This window comes from Euleptes europaea, chromosome 4 (assembly GCF_029931775.1).
Source record: "Euleptes europaea isolate rEulEur1 chromosome 4, rEulEur1.hap1, whole genome shotgun sequence".
NCBI classification, from domain to species: Eukaryota; Metazoa; Chordata; class Lepidosauria; order Squamata; family Sphaerodactylidae; genus Euleptes; species Euleptes europaea.
Genome location: NC_079315.1, coordinates 50,584,614 through 50,603,062, shown reverse-complemented (window position 1 = coordinate 50,603,062; position 18,449 = coordinate 50,584,614).

Genomic DNA, 18,449 nt, shown 5'->3' with positions numbered 1-18,449 from the left:
CAAGGGGAAGGAAATGACCAATGTAGGGATTTAAATGAAGGCGATCAAACAGCAGAGTCGATCAAACAGCAGAGACCCACCTGGTCTAAAGGAGGCAAAGGTGTGGGGCTTCAGGTGTCTGTGTACCAATGCCCAAAGCTTGGGTAATAAGAAAGAAGAACTTGAGCTTCTAATGCAGTCAGAGGATTATGATTTAGTAGGCATTACAGAGACTTGGTGGGACAATTACCATGACTGGAATGTAGTAGTGGATGGGTATGAGTTGTTCAAGAAAAACCAAAAAGGTCGAAGAGGTGATAGAGTGGCGCTATATGTGAGGAGAGGGTTTGCTTGTCAAGAAATACTGAAGGAGGAGGGAGACAGCCAAGTGGAAAGTATCTGGGAGATAGTAGTTATGGGTGATTTCAACTTCCCTGATGTGTGCTGGGAGACAAACTCTGCAAAGCGACCCCTGTCACACAAGTTCCTCACCTGCCTGGCTGACAACTTCCTTCATCAAATGGTGGAGGTAGCTACAAGGGGCTCAGTCATACTCAACTTAATATTGACCAAAAGGCAAGAGATGGTAGATGAAGTGAAGGTGGTGGGGACCTTAGGGGGATCCCCCTTTTGCTGTGGGGGATCAAGGAAGTTCATAGCCACTGTCTATTAGGCTTTGGTAGAGTAGATTTTAGCAAACTCAGAGGTATGATGAGAATCATTCCATGGGTACAACTGCTGGAAGTGAAAGGAGCAAGTGAAGGGTGGGCTCTCCTAAAACAAGTGCTCTTGCAAGCTGAAGCCCTCACTATTCCAACAATTAGGAAACATGGTAGAGGATCCAAGAAGCCAATGTAGATTAACAGAGAACTGTATGATGAGCTAAGGGTGAAAAGGGAAATGTTAAAGAAATGGAGGCAAGGACAAACCTCTCAGGAAGCGTGTCACTGTAGGCACTGTAGGGGATTACTCAAATCCACAATATTAGAAGCTCAGCTAGATTGTATACCCCAGGTCAGGAAAGGTGGCATTAAGTATTTTGTCTGTTATTCTGTTTGTTTATTGCTTGTCAGCAATTAAAAGATCAGCAGGCAATCCTGCAGGAAGCGCTGAAAGGCGCACAGGGTAACAGAGACCTGGCAGAGGAACAGGCAACCACCATGGCCGTCTGTTTTGCCAAGTTGAAACATAGGAAGCAAGTGAGGAGGGAAAGTATGCCTAACCTTCGCAAAGTCAGAATGCTCATTGTTTCTCGGGACTGGGATCCGGCAACTTGGGATGGAGATATGTGGGATTCCAGTGAGGAGGAGAAAGAGTGGATAGAAGGGGAGGATGAAAATGATGAACCAGAAGTAAGACTTTTGGTTATTAATAAAGCTAAAGGATTGCCTAAAGGTCAGGCACAGGCAATGCGAACTGTAAGGGACTTTAGCCAGCAAGAATAGTCAGAAATTGCCAAAAATGCTAGACAGCACCCTAATGAATTTCAGAGTCAATGGCTTTGAAGACTGTGGGATCAGGGTAGCACGGTGTGTTTGTGAGCCCCCAGGAATTGCTCCAACTGGGTAATTTGTCCACAGATGTGCTCATATATGGGTATTTGAGGGGAGCATTGGGGCCAGCCCAATCCCTTTTTGGAAGGATTGTCATGGGGATACGGAGTAGATATCCTGCTCCCATGGATTGGGAGGAACACTTGCCACCCCGTTCTACTATTCCAGAGGAACAGTTTAGAGGGACAGCGATGCAAACTGGCATATATATATATATATACACACACACACACACACACACACACACACACACACACACACACACAATGTTTCAGAGATCCAGACTCTACGCCTCTCACAGCCAGCATGAGGGCACGGTTAATAAGAGGAGGTCCACCCTACATGCGTGGTGCGCTGTTAGCGTTGTTAGGACTGGCTCAGGGTTGACCCATGGGGGACATTGTAATTCTTTTGGGACAGCTGGGTGATGTTCCAGGGGAGGGCAACCCCAGAACACGGTCCACTAAAGCGGGAAAAGACCAGAGAGAAAAGGATTCAGACAAACCAAGAGGCCAGGTTACAAGGTGACAGATGTTTATAGATCTTCTTGAGAAGGGGGTGCCGAAAGACAAGATAGATGGCATTCCAACATCTGACTTGTTTAAAATGTGGAAGGAAAAATGTAGTGGTAAAAAAGACACAGGCAAAGAAACTCCCTGGGTAAGGGGATCAACTCCAACGGCTACTGAAGAGATTGAATCATTATATCTGCCTCTACCAGTCTCACCAGGAGGGTGGGGAATGCCTGTACCTTTAGACTAGGGGTGTGGGAAGGCTCTGGAGATGAGGCTAATAAAGACAGCTATTCCCGGAGACCAGCACCCACACCAGCCCGTGACAATATACATTCTCAAAATGTAATGTCCTTAATGGACACATGAGCTGAGGTGGCTTTAATCCATGGGAACCCTACAGTGTATATTGATGCCTATGGGAACAGGGGGGGAGCGTCAGCAGGCAGCCCTGGCAGAGACCAAGGCTGCTGTAGTATCTGCTATGCCCATGGGTCCCTTTGTAAAAGGACTTCCATTTGAGCTGCTGTCTGCTATCCTGGAGGTGATTGTATGGAGTCTTTGGCAGAAAGGGCAGGGGGGAAAATGTGCCATTGGGCTTCTGGTTGTGGAGGCTGCCAGACACCGTGGCAAACTACTCTCCCTTTGAACACCTGGTGCTAGCATGCTACTGGGTTCTGGTCAAGACTGAAAGACGGACTGGCCAGGAGCTAGTGATAATGAAACCTGGTTTACCTGACATGAACTGGGTGGAAGGTGACTCAACCAGTCCTTGGGTAGGCAGAGCTCAACACTCATCTATTGTCAAACGGAAGGAGCTCGCCCTGGCCTCCAAGGAGTGAGTGCTTCGAAGGAAAAGGTGTTAGCTCTCATACCAACGGGGGAGGAGGGGGAGGAAAACATTGAACCACTTGAAGAGTTGCCTGTCAAAGAGGCTCCCCCTTATACAGAAGTGGCTCATGAAACTACTTGGTTCACAGATGGTTCAGCCAAGTATGAGGGGGAAGAAGCGTATGGCATGCAGTGGCAATTAATCTTAAATGGCTAATCATACTGACTTGGGCTGGGAAAGGAAAATCCAGACACTGTGCTGAACTGGTGCCTGTGGTAAACACCTTCAGATTTTGGGAGGGGTGGTATACTTGAACAAACCCCGATCAATCTGGAGGAATTAGTAGCAAAGGGCTGGGAGCTACCTACTAGGTAGCTGTAGCAGGCTCTGTTTTGTCTAGATTGCCTAGACGTGGCAAAACTGAAACGTAGAGAGTAATGTATTTTGTTTTGTATGCATGGTTAATGTTTCTCTCTCTTTGTTCTTTTGCATAGAGATGTCTATTAAGACCGATGCTGATGGGTGTCTACCTTGAAGTCAAACCTGTATCCCCAAGACCCTTTCAAGCAACTGCAGCCCGAGACCTTGATCTAGGATGGGCAACGTGACTTCTCTGTTGCTCTGCAAGTGACCTCTGCTGTCACATAAATGATGTAGGGCTGTCGATTCGGTTTGTCCCGAACCGAAAAACAACCGAATTTCCCCCGATTCGGCGGTTTTTAGTTCGGATGGAACCGAACTCAAAAAAGGCTGGAAACCAGGGAGCCGAATTCGGCGAGTTTGGGGTGTTCGGCAAATAAATTTGGCAAATTCAGGGTTCGGCACAGCAGCATAACCGTCAGTTAGTAAGCAGCATTCTCCCACGGCCAATCGGTGGCCAAGCAGGGTCTTCTTCTGGCCAATCAGTCGCGATTGAGCACGTGAGCCCAGCTGCTGCGTGGCCCGGGGAGAGAAAGAGAGAGTATCTGTTTGTGTGAGAAATCCCCGTGGGGGGGGGTGCGTGTGCACATTTGCTCCTTTCCGTGGCTGCAGGGGGTGCATTTTTTGGGGTGCAGCCCCCAAACTTTCAGCGTAGCTTCAGATGAGGCTTCTTGGAAGAACCCCCAAGTTTTGTAAAGATGGGATCAGGGGGTCCAGAGATAAGGGTCCCCCCTTTTCCCTATTGGGATGAATGGGATCAGCTGATCCTATGCATCTAGAGAGCGGCAAATCCAAGGCAAAACCTCCCGTGCTTAAATGGAATCGTATTGGATTACCCAGTCCCTCCTGATGGAACAGAAGACATCCATAGTAAGACCCCTTTTGGGGCTTTAATCTATAATTTTTTCCCGTGTGTATGTGGGGGGGGGAAGCAGAGTCTGTGGGGGGCAGTTTCTGGGGGGGGAAGCCAAAGGAGGCTCTCGCCCATTCTGCCGAGGGGTGTGTGACCGCTCACCCCTGTGGGAGTGTGTGTACTGCTTTTAAAGTTAAGTTTAAAGTTGAGTCTGTGCAGCAGCTAGCGAGTCTCTCTCCGCTCGGCACCCTTGGTGTCGAACCTCCTCCTTGGTATTTTTCACTGTTTTTGCCTCTAGCCTGGGGTTGAGTGCAACGGGGCGGCTTGCATGAGATCCCCTGCGTCTTGGATTTTTTCCCCATTTGGGGGGTGTACCGTGGCGCCGTATTGGTTGGAGAGGTGGGGGTGGTGCTGGTGAGACTTGCTTGAGTTTGGTGGGGTCGTTTGCATAAGGGGGGAGCGTCCCTCCACCATGAGAAGAAAGATCAGGGCAGAAAATACAAACTCTGGGGATTTTTTTTTGCACGGTCTGTTTTGCTGCTCACTCAAAAATGTTTTTGCAAAATCTGACTTTCACAATACATTTTCACGGTCCAAGTCACCTGCTCCTTTTTTCCTTTTTGCTATAGCTAGCCTAGTGCACCTCTATTCCTTTCCATGGTCGCTCGCATGTTGCTTTGCATTGCAATGGTTAGCACGGGAGGTTTGCCTTGGATTTGCCGCTCTCTAGATGCATAGGATCGGCTGATCCCATTCATCCCAATAGGGAAAAGGGGGGAACCCATATCTCTGGACCCCCTGATCCCATCTTTACAAAACTTGGGGGTTCTTCCAAGAGGCCTCATCTGAAGCTACGCTGAAAGTTTGGGGGCTGCACCCCCAAAAATGCGCCCCACGGAGCCGCGGAAAAGCACCAATGTGCTTTAAGTGGCTTTATTCCTGTCACTGTGGGCAATTTTTTGGGGGGCAACCTCTTCTGGGCCCCATATCTCGGGACCCCCTAACCCAATCTTTACAAAACTTTGGGGTTCTTGCAAGAAGCGTCCCCTAAAGCTACCCTGAAAGTTTGAGACCTCTACCCCCAAAAATGCCCCCCTGGACCCGCAGAAAGGCGCGAGTGCATTTTTAATGACTTTATTCGGCTGAATTTTCCCCCGAACTTGAACTAGGCGCCGAATTCCACGGATCCGAATCGGGGGAGTTCGGACTTCAGCATATCCAGAATCGAGACGGGCTGAATTCTGCCAAATCCAAACTATAGCGATTTTTTTTTCAACTGCCCTAAAATGATGGGTTCCTGGGGTAACTGGGAAATGTATAAATGGGGAACACTGACTTGACTTGTACAGCACAGAGAAGCACGCAGCATGGCACCTAGTAGGTTTATGCAATAGATAAATATTATAGGCACATGTATGTTAAAATTTACATCTTGATCTGGACGATTGGAGAGGGTATGGTGGAGAAAATGTGGTTCACCAAGGGGTGGAATGTAGTGGGAAATTCCTGGAAGAACTTTGTAACGAGGAGATAGTGGTGAACCATATACTTCTGCACTGTCATATTAGATCATACTGTGACAGCACTGGGGTAGATAGGGTTAAGGAGCTGACATCCCATCTTCTTCCCCAGCAATTTGCACTTTTGGGGAGGGTGTAAGAGGGAGTAACTCTGCACCTGGCTTTGGTATGCCAAAGTGGTCTTGAACAGCCCCCCAGTTGCTAGGTACCAGGACACACACACACACACACACACACACACACATACTAACTTTTTGCTTTTCCTATAAGAAAGGGGGGGCGACTTTCGGCCAGGCCGCCTTTTCTCTTTTCGTTTTCAGACTGAACTGTCCAGACCGAGCTGTGTGTTGGAATCTACAGAGCTGTATATTGGGGTCTGCACAGAGCAAGGGACGTGGGTATTGTTTTGTCTGTTATTCTGTTTGTTTGTTTATTGCTTGTAAGCAATAAAGCCGCTTAAAATTCTCACAGTGGTGTGATCACTGCCATTGAAATACCCAAGGGAAAAGAACCTTTTGCCCTTTGGCAATACAGGACCATCTTTAGCCATGTTGACTGGAACTTATCCTGTAGAAGCAGGGGCAGCAGTCCTTGAGAGATAAGATTTAATTTAAGCCAAAGAGTAACGGAAGAAGTACAAACCCTTGCCTCCACCCTCACCAGTCCTGGCTCCAGTCTAGTAGTAGCATTTGATACGCGACAAGGTAAATGGAGGGCTGCTCTCAAGATTTTAGATTGAACCCTCTCCAGTGGGAGATTTTGGGGTTTATTTTGAGTGTCTCTGGTGCACATGGAAATTGCCAGCCCATTGGGAAGGGATGGGGATCACCTGGATCTAGAATTCTTCCCCATACTGGTGGCAGTCACCATCTGGGGAGGGGGCGACTTATTTTGGAACAGGAGGGTCAGGTTCTGCTGCAACAATGAGGTAGTCATCAAGGTAATCAATAAACAGTCATCACGGTCTGAGCAGTTTATGCTGCTGGTCCACAGGTTTGTCATGACCTGCTTGTTGGGTAACATTTCCTTTCCAGCTAGACACGTGGCTGGGGTGGAAAACAATATAGCAGATGTGTTATCTCGCCATCAAAAGGAGAGGTTCCACAGCTTGGCCCCTGGGGCAAACCCGCACTCAGATCCATTCTCGGAGGAACTATGGTCCCTTGGAGACGCACCTTGACGGACAGGGCTTTCAACAGCCTCACACCCGCTACATTCAGGATCAGCAGCTGCCTTCCTTTCTTTCTTTGCTAGCATGGGGGTCCCAGTGGGTGGCCAGTACCTGAGGTGGTGGTGCCCCCTTTTAATTTACGCAGATGGCTCCCCCCTGCCCAGGTATCAGTTCACCGGGGTGTTGCAGTTGGGCTTGTCCGCAATTGGGCTCCAGGTGCAGGAATACAGCCCTCATTCATTCAGAATTGGGGTGGCCTCCACAGCTTCAGCAATTGGTTTACTGGAGCCAAGAATCAAGGCCATTGGCCATTGGCGTTCTGCAGCATACAAGGCATACATTAGGCCTAAGGGCACCTCCCTTTAACATTCTTATTTGAGTTGCAGTGCGGTGGAAGAAGCTGGGTGAAAATGACCTTGGCAAAAGGAAGGGCTGCAATCTGCAAGAGGCTGCTGTGGTGGATTTGCGGACCTTTGCAGAATGGCTAGCTGACATGACTATGTTATGGTCGTACATGCTGGAGTGGTGATTTTGACGTGAGGCTGTGTGCCCCGAGAAGGTGGACAGGGCCAGACAGAAAGCCTTGAGAGCCATTGGCAGAGCAGCTGTAGTCCTTGGTGAGGCAATCATCCCCTACCCAGACATTTCCTGCTGAGTGTCAGCACTGTTCCACCCAGATGGAGTGCATCTTTCTTCATGGGGGTCTGACATCTGGCTACAAGCCGTCTGGTTTGGCTTGTGGAGGTGAATGCAGCTTTAGGCATTGGCAGGAGTCGGCCAGGGTTTTGGCCCTGGCCGTCTCCTGTGGCAGTTTGGACTTAGGAGCGGATCTAGTTTGGGGGGAAAGCCAGCCTGCGTGCCCCCTTTCCCTTGCTCTGGGGACCCCAATAAGGGGTTTGGGGGGAGGCCTGGTTGGTACATGCCCAGCTCGGGGGCTGTCAGGATGGCCTCCTTCCAAGTGGCAGTGGACCACACAGCTGGCTTCCATCCATGTGGGTCCTGCATACTGCCAGCAGGCGGGCTGGGTGCAGGAGGACTTCAGTTTTGACAACCGGGTCAACTGAAGCCTGGATCCCACCCCTATGCTATGCCAATATCTAGAGCTGGAACCAATAAAGTTGTGGCCATTTTCCACCAACAAAGACTTTATGCATCATTGGAACTCTGGGGATCTCTGGGTCTATGGGTGTCAGGCGGGGGTTGGTATGCGCCTTGGTGGGTGGAAAGTGCCAGGCACCAGGCCCCCACAGCTCAGCCCTGTGTCTGCAAACAGATCCACTTCAAGTCAGGTTCATCTGAAGTTCCACCATTTTGATATGCCAGGAACTGAGAGGTGGTGCTCAGAATTACTGTGTACATACTAAAGGAGGAAAAATATATAGTTGAATGACCTAGTAAGAGCTAATATGGTGTAGTGGTTAGGATGAAATCATATTCAAGTCCCAACCTAATACTATTAAATACAATTGTGGATTTCTGAAGTCAATCTTTTTAAATTAGACAAACAAAATACAGGTTGTCAGTTCACCAAATAAAGTTCCATTAGGATTAAAGAACATTAACTGAAGAAGTCATTTCAGGAAACAAGTATAGAGCATTAGCTGAAGAAGGTATTTCATGAAACAAGTATAAACCTGGGAACTTGCCTTGAATATTATCTATAGAACAGACAACCTGAACGTGCCTAGTTAAGATTGAACATTACTTGTGGAGTTTACAACCTGAATTAATTTTGTATATTATTAGTGGAACTGACAACCTGAATGTGCTTAATTGAATAATTGTGGAATATACAACCTGAATTTGTTGGATAATTATATTTTGAATATCAACTTGTAACTTGAATTTGTTTGACTTACCATAATTTGAATACATTGAATTTTCTGTAAGCATATGTTTATGTTGGAACTTTACCTGGTGAATTGACAACCTGAATTTGCAATCCACAATTGTATTTAATAGTATTTTTGATAAGAGCTACTACTGTATGCTTTTGCATTTGATATTTTTAGTACCTTCATTCCCCCTTGCATCTATTATTTATATTACAAATCCCAGCCTAGCCATGAAACTCACTAGATGATCTTGGGCCAGCTATTCTCTCTCAACATAACCTACTCTGCAAGGATGTTGTGAAAAGGGGGAGAACTATGTAGGCTGCTCAGAGCTTTTTGGAGATAGGAGTGGTAAGTAAATATAGTAAATAAAACAATAGTAGGGAAAGGGTGGATCCTTTTCAATAAATAGAAAAGAATTGCATATAATGACAAAGAAATATAATATATAAACAAAGAAATTACAAAGAAACATATTATTTTATAAAAATAGCCTTTCACCAGATATAAAAAAATGTAATAAGGCTGCATATCAACAAGAAGCTTATTGTTTCAATATGATATAACAATACAATTATTAGAATATATTATGAGTAAAGTTTATTTTTAGCAGGACAATCCTAAGTAGAGATTCTCCTGTCTACACTCATTGAAATTATGGGCTTAGTCTGGGGCAATTCTTCATAGGATTCCATTGTAACTTGTATTTTCAGGATCACAACTGTCTTCTTGATTAAGGTGTATGCCAAAATGGCTAAAGGACTAGCATCCCATCTGATATGTAAATCTGAAAATTAGGTTTACAGGTGTGGTATATACTGGGGGTAGAAAGGTGAAGAACCAACTACAACTTTTATGTTCTGTCTTTCTACATCATTTAAACACACCACAAAAACTTTGCAACTCAGAGCAGTGGCTGAAATGAACTATGCCTCTCAGCTAACCTGTTGTCCTGTTAGTCAATGAGATGTAAGATTCAGCCATAGCAGTTAAGGATGAAAGATAATGCTTCATTTTGCATCTCTGGCTTTCATCAGTATAATCTAGGCCCATAATTGTATTTTAATATAGTTTTTAGTATATAATAAAAAACAAAGCTGAAACAAATGATAGCCTAAGTCCCTGGACATGTTCATTGTTGTAAGTAAAGCAGGCATGCCAGATGTTCAGAGATTATTGATGTTAGGGGAGAAAGAAAAGGCAGTGCCGCGCAAAAAAAAAAAAAAAAAAAAAAATCCAAGCTGATTGTATGTTGGGTGCTTGGGAGTGAGCATTAAGACTTCTTTCTCCTCCCTCTCCAATTGAAAAACAAATGGAAGCGGCTTGAACATGCTACAAAACAATTCTCCCATGCAGGCCATCTTAAAACACATACAACAGATTAAAAAGCCAGCAAAGTGCAGCTCCGTGAAGAGTTCTGCATTGCCAAACTGCATGTAATTTGTGTGAGGTTTCATCATCTTTTAACTTTCCTTACTGCTTGAGGTGCAATAAAACCAGTGAGTCTTGGATAGACCTCTTTCCCACCTACCGCTCAGTGAGTCTGTCTTAGAATCATAGAATGAAAGAGTTGGAAGGGACCACCAGGGTTATCTAGTCCAACCCCCTGCATACTGAAGGAAATTCACAACTACCTCCCCCTCACACCCCCAGTGACCCCTACTCCAAAGCCAAGATAATCTCCCTCTCATCATCTGCTTAAGGTCATAGAATCAGCACTGCTGACAGATGACTATCTAACCTCTGCTTAAAAACCTCCAGGGAAGGAGAGCTTACCACCTCCTGAAGAAGCCTGTTCCACTGAGGAACCGCTCTGTTAGAAAATTCTTCCTAATGTCTAAATGGAAACTCTTTTCATTTAATTTCAATCTGTTAGTTCTGGTCCGACCTTTTGGGGCAACAGAAAACAACTCAGCACCATCCTCTTTATGACAGCCCTTCAAGTACTTGAAGATGGTTATCATATCCCCTCTCAGTCTTCTCCTCTTCAGGCTAAACATACTCCGCTCCTTCAACCTTTCCTCATAGGACTTGATCTCCAGACCCCTCACCATCTTTGCTGCCCTCCTCTGGACAAGTTCCAGCTTGTCTACATCTTTCTTAAATAGCGGTGCCCAAAACTGAACACAGTACTCTAGGTGAGGTCTAACCAGAGCAGAGTAAAGTGATACCATCACTTCGCATGAACTGGATACTATACTTCTGTTGATGCAGCCCAAGATTGCATTTGAGTTTTTAGCTACCACATCACACTGCCGGCTCATGTTCAGTGTTTGGTCTACTAAGACCAAACACACACAAGTCTTTCACACACACCACTGCTAAGACAAGTCTCCCCAATCCTATAATTATGCATTTGATTTTTCCTACCTAAATGCATAACTTTACATTTATCTTTGTTGAAGTGCATTTTATTAGTTTTAGCATAATTCTCCGGCCTGTCAAGTTCATCCTGTATTCTGGCTCTGTCTTCTACCATATTTGCTACCCCTCCTAATTCAATACCATTTTCAAATTTAATAAGCATCCCATCTATTCCTTCATCCAAATCATTTATAAAGATGTTGAACAACACAGGGCCCAGCACAGATCCCTGAGGCACTCCCCTAGTTACGCCTTTCCAAGTGGATTAACAAGCACTCTTTGGATGTGATCTATCAACCAGTTACAGATCCACCTTACAGTAATAGGAGCTAAACCACATTTTCCTAATTTGTCAATGAGAATACTATGTGGAACCTTATCAAAAGCCTTACTGAAATCAAGATAAACAATGTCTACAGCATTCCCCTGATCCAGCAAGATAATAACTTTCTCAAAAAAAGGAGATAAGATTAGTCTGACATGACTTGTTCTTGAGAAACCCATGCTGGCTCTTAGTAATCAGATCCATCCTTTCTAAATGCTCAAGGACTGACAGTTGGATGATTTGTTCAAAAACGTTTCCTGATATAGAAGTCAAGCTGATGGGTCAGTAGTTACCCGGATCCTCCTTTTTCCCATTCTTGAAGATGGGGACAACATTTGCCCACCTCCAATCTTCTGGCACCTCACCTGTTCTCCAAGACTTCTCAAAAATCATGGACAGAGGCTCAGAAATTACATCTGCAATTTCTTTGGCCCTGGGGACTTTGTTTCATTTAAAGAAACTAGGTATTTGTGCACTACCCCAATGCCATTCCTAGGCTGCAACTCCCTTCCCTCATCATGTATTCTGTTTAGACCATGTTGAGCACTATTTCCCTCGCAAGAAAAGACTGAGGAAAAATAGAAATTGAGGAGTTCTGCCCTCTCTTCATCTCCTGTTAAAATTTCACTTTCTAGTCCCCGCAATGGGCTTATCTTGTGCTTGTTCTTATTCTTACTCTGTACATAGCAAAAGAACCCTTTTTTGTTGTGTTTAGCATCTCTCATTAGCCTAAGTTCATACTGAGCTTTAGCTTTCCTAACACTCTCCGTACAAGCACTAGTTATTTGTTTATATTCGTCTTTGGTTATAAGGCCCTCCTTTCACTTCCTAAATAAGTATTTTTTATTTCTCTAATCTTTAAAAAGCTGTTTATGGAGCCACCCTGGCCACTTTAGGCTCCTCCCATTTTTCTTCTCATAGGAATGGTTTGTGATTGCGCCTTCAGTATTTCATTTTTAAGAAACTCCCACCCTTCTTGAACTCCCTTCTCCCTTAAGAGCTTCATCTCGAAAGCATAAGCCGTGGTCACAAGAACATAAGAAAGGCCCTGCTGGATCAGACCAAGGCCCATCAGGTCCAGCAGTCTGTTCACACAGTGGCCAGTCTGTTCACACAGTGGCCAACTAGGTGCCTCTAGGAAGCCACTAGCAAGACGAGTGCAGCAGCACCATCCTGCCTGTGTTCCACCGCACCCAAATAATAGAGAGAATAGGTATGCAGCATGACTAATATCCATTCTAACTAACAGCCATGAATACCCCTCTCCTCCATGAATATGTCCACTCCCCTCTTAAAGCCCTCCAAGCTGGCAGCCATCACCACATCCTGGGGCACGGAGTTCCACAATTTAACTATGAGTTGTGTGAAAAAATATTTCCTTTTATCTGTTTTGAATCTCTCACCCTCCAGCTTTAGTCCAAAAATCCTAACCTTTCTTGATGACACTATCTACACTGCCAGTCATTAATTTGTAGTATTCTTCTTTCCCTAAGCCACAACCTTCAACAGCAAGAACTAGTGAAAAAACAACCTGCACCCCAATGTCCTTCACCTTCTTACCTAGAGCCGCATAGTCTCTTTTAATACGCCCTGGGCTGTGTCGGGCAATATCATTTGTTCCCACATGAATGAGCAAGAAAGGGTAATAATCTGTGGGTTTGATGAGTCTTCTTACCCTTTCTGTCACATCCTGAATGCGGGCACCTAGTAGGCAGCAGACCTCTCGAGACAACAAGTTTGGTTGGCACACTTTAGACTCTACCCCTCTCAGTAGGGAATCCCCTATTACCAGAATGTGCCTCTTCCTAAGTGGGGGAGAAGAAGATTGAGTCCTCTCATGCGCAGGAGCCTGAGAAATTTCTTTCAAGTTTGGGGGGGGGGTAGCCCTTGTTCCAGTGGTCCAGAATCAGTATCTATGGGGAGATCCTGGAACTGATTGCTGAGCAACAGAGGATGAGAATGACTCCTGATTTTCCAGCTCCTGTGGGTCATATTCTTCCATGCACCCTCCTCAAATGTTGCTTGCACCTCCATTTGTTGAGATTCCTTACTCTCCTCCTTTTGTTGCCCCCTAAAGAGTGCTTCATGAGTTCTGTCCATGAACTCTTCACCCTCCTTTATAAAATGGAATGTGGAAAAGCATGCCTCAAGTCCCTGTATCTTCTCCTCCAGCAGGGCTACCAACTTACACTTGCTGCAAGTGTAATTATTGTTACCCTCAGATAAGAATACAAACATGCCACAGATTTTGCATGTTACTTCCTCAGCTCCCTTACTAGCCACACTGCTGTGACCCATTGCTGAAGTTGTTCAGTCACTTCCCTTCACTTCCCTGATAGCTCCCCTTATAAACTGCCTCTCAAGACTCCCTGCTTGAAAAGCAAAAAACACTCAACAGATATAAAATGTAGAAACTTGCCAGCTGCTTACAGGGCCCCCAGGCCAGACTCCCGGGCTAAGAGCCCCAGGGCAAGAGCTCGCGCCTCTGGCAAGAGGAGCCTTCTTAAATACTCTCAGCCCCACCCCTCAACAGCCAACAGCAGAGCAATTAACTTTAGCCACACCAGCCCTTCCTGACTCAGCAACAGCTTTCTCTAAGCTCTTGCTGTGTCTCTCAGCCCAGCTATGTAATGATGGCTTCTCTGGCCATTATTCATGGTGGCACCTAAACGCTGCATCATGTGCATCCATTAGCATATAGAAAGCAAAAGCTCTGCAGGGGGATTTTTAAACTATGATACCCTGTTCACTAATACATCTTCCAGTGGTCCTTCCCCACCAGTTTTCTTTGATGTCTCAGTTTGCTCCCAGTATAATCCTAAACAGAGTTGAAGCTTTCTCAACTCATTCCTTCAATAGATTTCGGAGGGTACAACTCTGCTTAGGGCTGCACTTGTAGCCAGTGAAGTGCTTTTTGGTTTAGCAATGTTTTTTTTTTTGTAAGTTGATAAAGCAAACAACAGACTTCTGTGTATGAAGGTGTTTTTAAAATTAGAACATTTACCTATAATGAAATAGAATCCGTCCTGATGGAATTTTGTCAGAGTAAAACTATTGTTTCAGTGAAAATGCACCATTACAATTTGACTGTCCAGGATGGCTCAGATTCCTAGCTCAGGATCCAAGAATTGCTTTGTGCATACCCCATTGTATTTTTATTTCTTTAAAAAAATACCTCACATTCTCACACTACAACAAGCAGATCTGGCACACCGGACAGGCCATCTTTCATTGGATCCTGGGTCTAGTTTATAGAACTGATTTTTAACTGTGTTCTGAAGGCAACTGATGGTCCACTGTATGTATGTATGTATGTATGTATGTATGTATGTATGTATGTATGTATGTATGTAAGAAATTTATACGTCACCTCTCTGGAGTCCTGCTGAAGGTAGCTTACAAGTAAAAACAATATCATAAAATCATAAAACTGTTATGGTGGTGGTAGAATGGAGCCTCTCCATGTGATGTGCAATCTATATAGTGAGCAGTGCTCACAAGTCTCTGCCAACATGGGATAGAAGTCATGCTGAAAGACAGGGCCAGCATGGTGTAGTGGTTAAGAACGGTGGTTTGGAGTGGTGGAGTATGATCTGGAGAACAGGTCTGATTCCCCACTCCTCCACATGAGAGGCAGAGGCTAATCTGGTGAAGTGGATTTGTTTCTCCACTCCTACACACGAAGCCAGCTGACTGACCATGGGCAAGTCATTCTATCTCAGCCTCACCTACCTCACAGGGTGTCTGTTGTGGGGAGGGGAAGGAAAGATGATTGTAAGCCAGTTTGATTCTCCCTTAAGTGGCAGAGAAAGTCGGCATATAAAAGCCAACTCTTCTTCTTCTTCATTCAAATGGCTTTCTTTGTGGCTACCGCAATCAGAGAATCAGACATAAATAGCAGGGTATAATTCAAGACATTTCTCAGTGATACACATACGTTATGCCAGGGCCGGATTTAGGTTTGATGAGGCCTTAAGCTATTGAAGGTAAAGGGGCCCTTTATACAGTATGTCCAGCTGTCCTTTGTCAACAACAAATTGTCACTGTTTTTTGTGTTGAATATATGCTATATAGTAATTTATGGACCTAATAGGTATCTAAAGCCATTTGCACATAACAAAATATGTATATTATCAAAGTAATTGTTGAACTGAAATACAATTAAGAAGTAGTATATTAATAGTGAAATAATTATTAAGCTCTAACTTAAAATGATTTTTTATTTATAACAAACTTAATAATGCAAATACATTGGCATTTGGCAAAAACAAAAATTTTGGGGGGCCCCCAAGAGAGTGGGGCCCTAAACTATAGCTTGTTTAGCTTATACGTAAATCCGGCACTGCGTTATGCTTTTAGGTGCAGTTCAGTTGCATCAGAGTACACAAAAATGAGTTGACTTCAAGCTTTCTCTGTGTAACCATCTCAACATAAAACAATCTAGATTTCAACCACACAAGAACAGTATTCCACAATGCACAACTTTGTAAAATAATCTTCTCACTATATGTTGAGCCACATGGTAATCGTGACAAATGGCCAGCAAGATCATATTGTCTTTTAAATCATGACCTTGTTTGAGCCAAGAGGACCTGTTGCTCTGCAAGCACCTCAACATCTTTCAGCTTGTGGAAAATAAAGAATGAGGCCTGTGGGAGTTCATCTATGGGAATCTGGTACATGTACAGGTTTGTATTGCAGACAAGGTGGCCTTTCAAATTAGTGATTCAAACGATCAAATGGTAGCTTCTTTATGTTGCTGAGTGTGTCCATTTGGCCTTCTTGTTGGTGCTTACTGAAGGTCATTACTTAATCCTGTTAATCGGCTCAGAGATTGCCCACAACCTGAACTGGGTCCATTAACAGTTGGGCTGATTATCCAAGACTCATGGTAGTAAGTGCACTGAAACATGATTTTAAAAATAACAATATAAAAAAATCTATATTAAGGCCAGCTCTAATTTACCCATTATAACATAGCAGGTAAGCAGAATAGGGTATGTAAAGGAGTTCACAGAGGGAAGTTTATTTCAGAAAATAACATTTCACACTTGCAAACTACTGGAAAGGGCTTTTAGACACCAACAGGTGAGCCATTTAAACAGATTAGTTGAGCTATTTAACCATTGTTTAGAGACAGTGCAATACATTGCAATGAATCTTTTTCCTGCCAATAGTCCCCATTAAGTCAGCTTGATATTTATCAGGGGACCAATTAAGTAGACACTAATGTATTATTATGGGGAAATGCTGTAAGGCTTATCCAGTCTAAGTACTCCACAAAGAAATCTGTAGTATACATTTTATACTGAGCGGAAAGTTGAATATCAAACTCAAATGAAAATTCTTTTATAATGCTGGGGAAAGTTGAGAAAATAGAATTTTAAAACAAGATATGCATGCTTTATATGAAGTGTTTATTGCATACTAAATATACAATGCAGTAAGAATTCTATTGTAATGTTTTTCTACCATACACAGGATTTCACATTTTAAAAGATAACTTCAGAATCAAAACTCCATCATATATACTATCATCCTCTCCTATAGCAAATTTTTCAACTTTGCTCATGTGTTGGGACATAGCTGAGGAAAAGTGATTGTGTAAACTGCTGTCGATATTATCAATGATTTCATAAAAGATTTTCCTGTAGAAATCCTTAAGACAGGGATGTAAAGTGGTGGCCCGCTGGCCGGATCCGGCCCCCGGAGGGCTGTTCACTGGCCCTCAAGCCAAGCCCGGCCCCACCACCATCCCCTGCACTCTTCTGGGTAGGGCTGGCCTGCCACCATCCCCACCACCCTGCATTCACCTGGGTGCGCCTGGCACCGGGGGGGGGGCAGGATCACCTTCCCCACCCCCACCCTGCTCTCCCGGGCCAGGATCACCTTCCCTGTCACCCCCCACTCTCCAGAGCGAGTCACCCCCCACTCTCCTGAGCTATCCTGGCCTTCCCCTTCACACATACACACTCTCCCACCGGGGCCAGGATCACCTTCCCCATCACCCCCCCTCACTCTCCCGAGTGATCCTGGCCCCAGCGGGGGCCAGGATTGCCTTCCCCATCACCCCCCCTCTCCTGAGCGAGTCACCCCCCCCCCACTCTCCTGAGTGATCCTGGACTTCCCCTTCACACACCCCCACTCTCCCACCAGAGCCAGGATCGCCTTCCCCGTCACCCCCCTCCACTCTCCCGAGTGATCCTGACCCCGGCGGGGGCCAGGCTCGCCTTCCCCGTCACCTTGCCCACTCTCCCAAGCTATCCTGGCCCCACCCATCTTCGGCCCGACCAAGAGACATTAATGTTCGATCTGGCCCTCCTCACAAATGAGTTTGACACCCCTGCCTTAAGAGATTGAAACTGGTGAGGATCACACCCGCCATCAATACGTTGTACAGGCTTTCTACACCCAGGAATGGTAGGACTCTCTAAATCTAAGTCTTTTGCTGTCATGACTGTCGGTGACCAGAACTGTTCAAAGTTGTTCTGCAGTTGCTTTCTACTATCCTTTGCAGATGCAAGAAGAAGCTGTGCTTGATGGAACTGTAGATTACTTTTTTGAAGAGCTATGTTCAATGTATCCAGATGACCAAACACAAGCAGTGGTAACTGTAACATGAAGTAAGTAGCAAATCTCAACAAGCTTTGTGCATATCCATCGGCTTTTGCCCCAGGATCTTCTCTCTCCTCAGAATATTCCATGCAGGCTTTAATTAGACAAGGAATAGAGAATAAAACTGCTACTATCATACTTCCCCTGTACAAATCTGTGGGGAGACCACACCTAGAATAGTGTGTACAGTTCTGGTCACCACACCTAAAAAAAATGGTCAAAAACGCATGGTCGCTTTATTCCGTTTCAGCCAGGATCGAACGCACATTCGGCGAAAACGCATGTGTTCGATCCTGGGTGAATCCTGGCTGAAACAGGGAATAAAGGAGGCTAAATGACCATGCATTTTCGCCCAATATTGCAGAGCTTGAGAAGGTGCAGAAAAGAGCAACCAAAATGATCAGGGGACTATGATGAGCAGTTAAAATGCTTAGGGCTGTACCTTGGAAAAAAGGCAGTTAAGGGCAGAC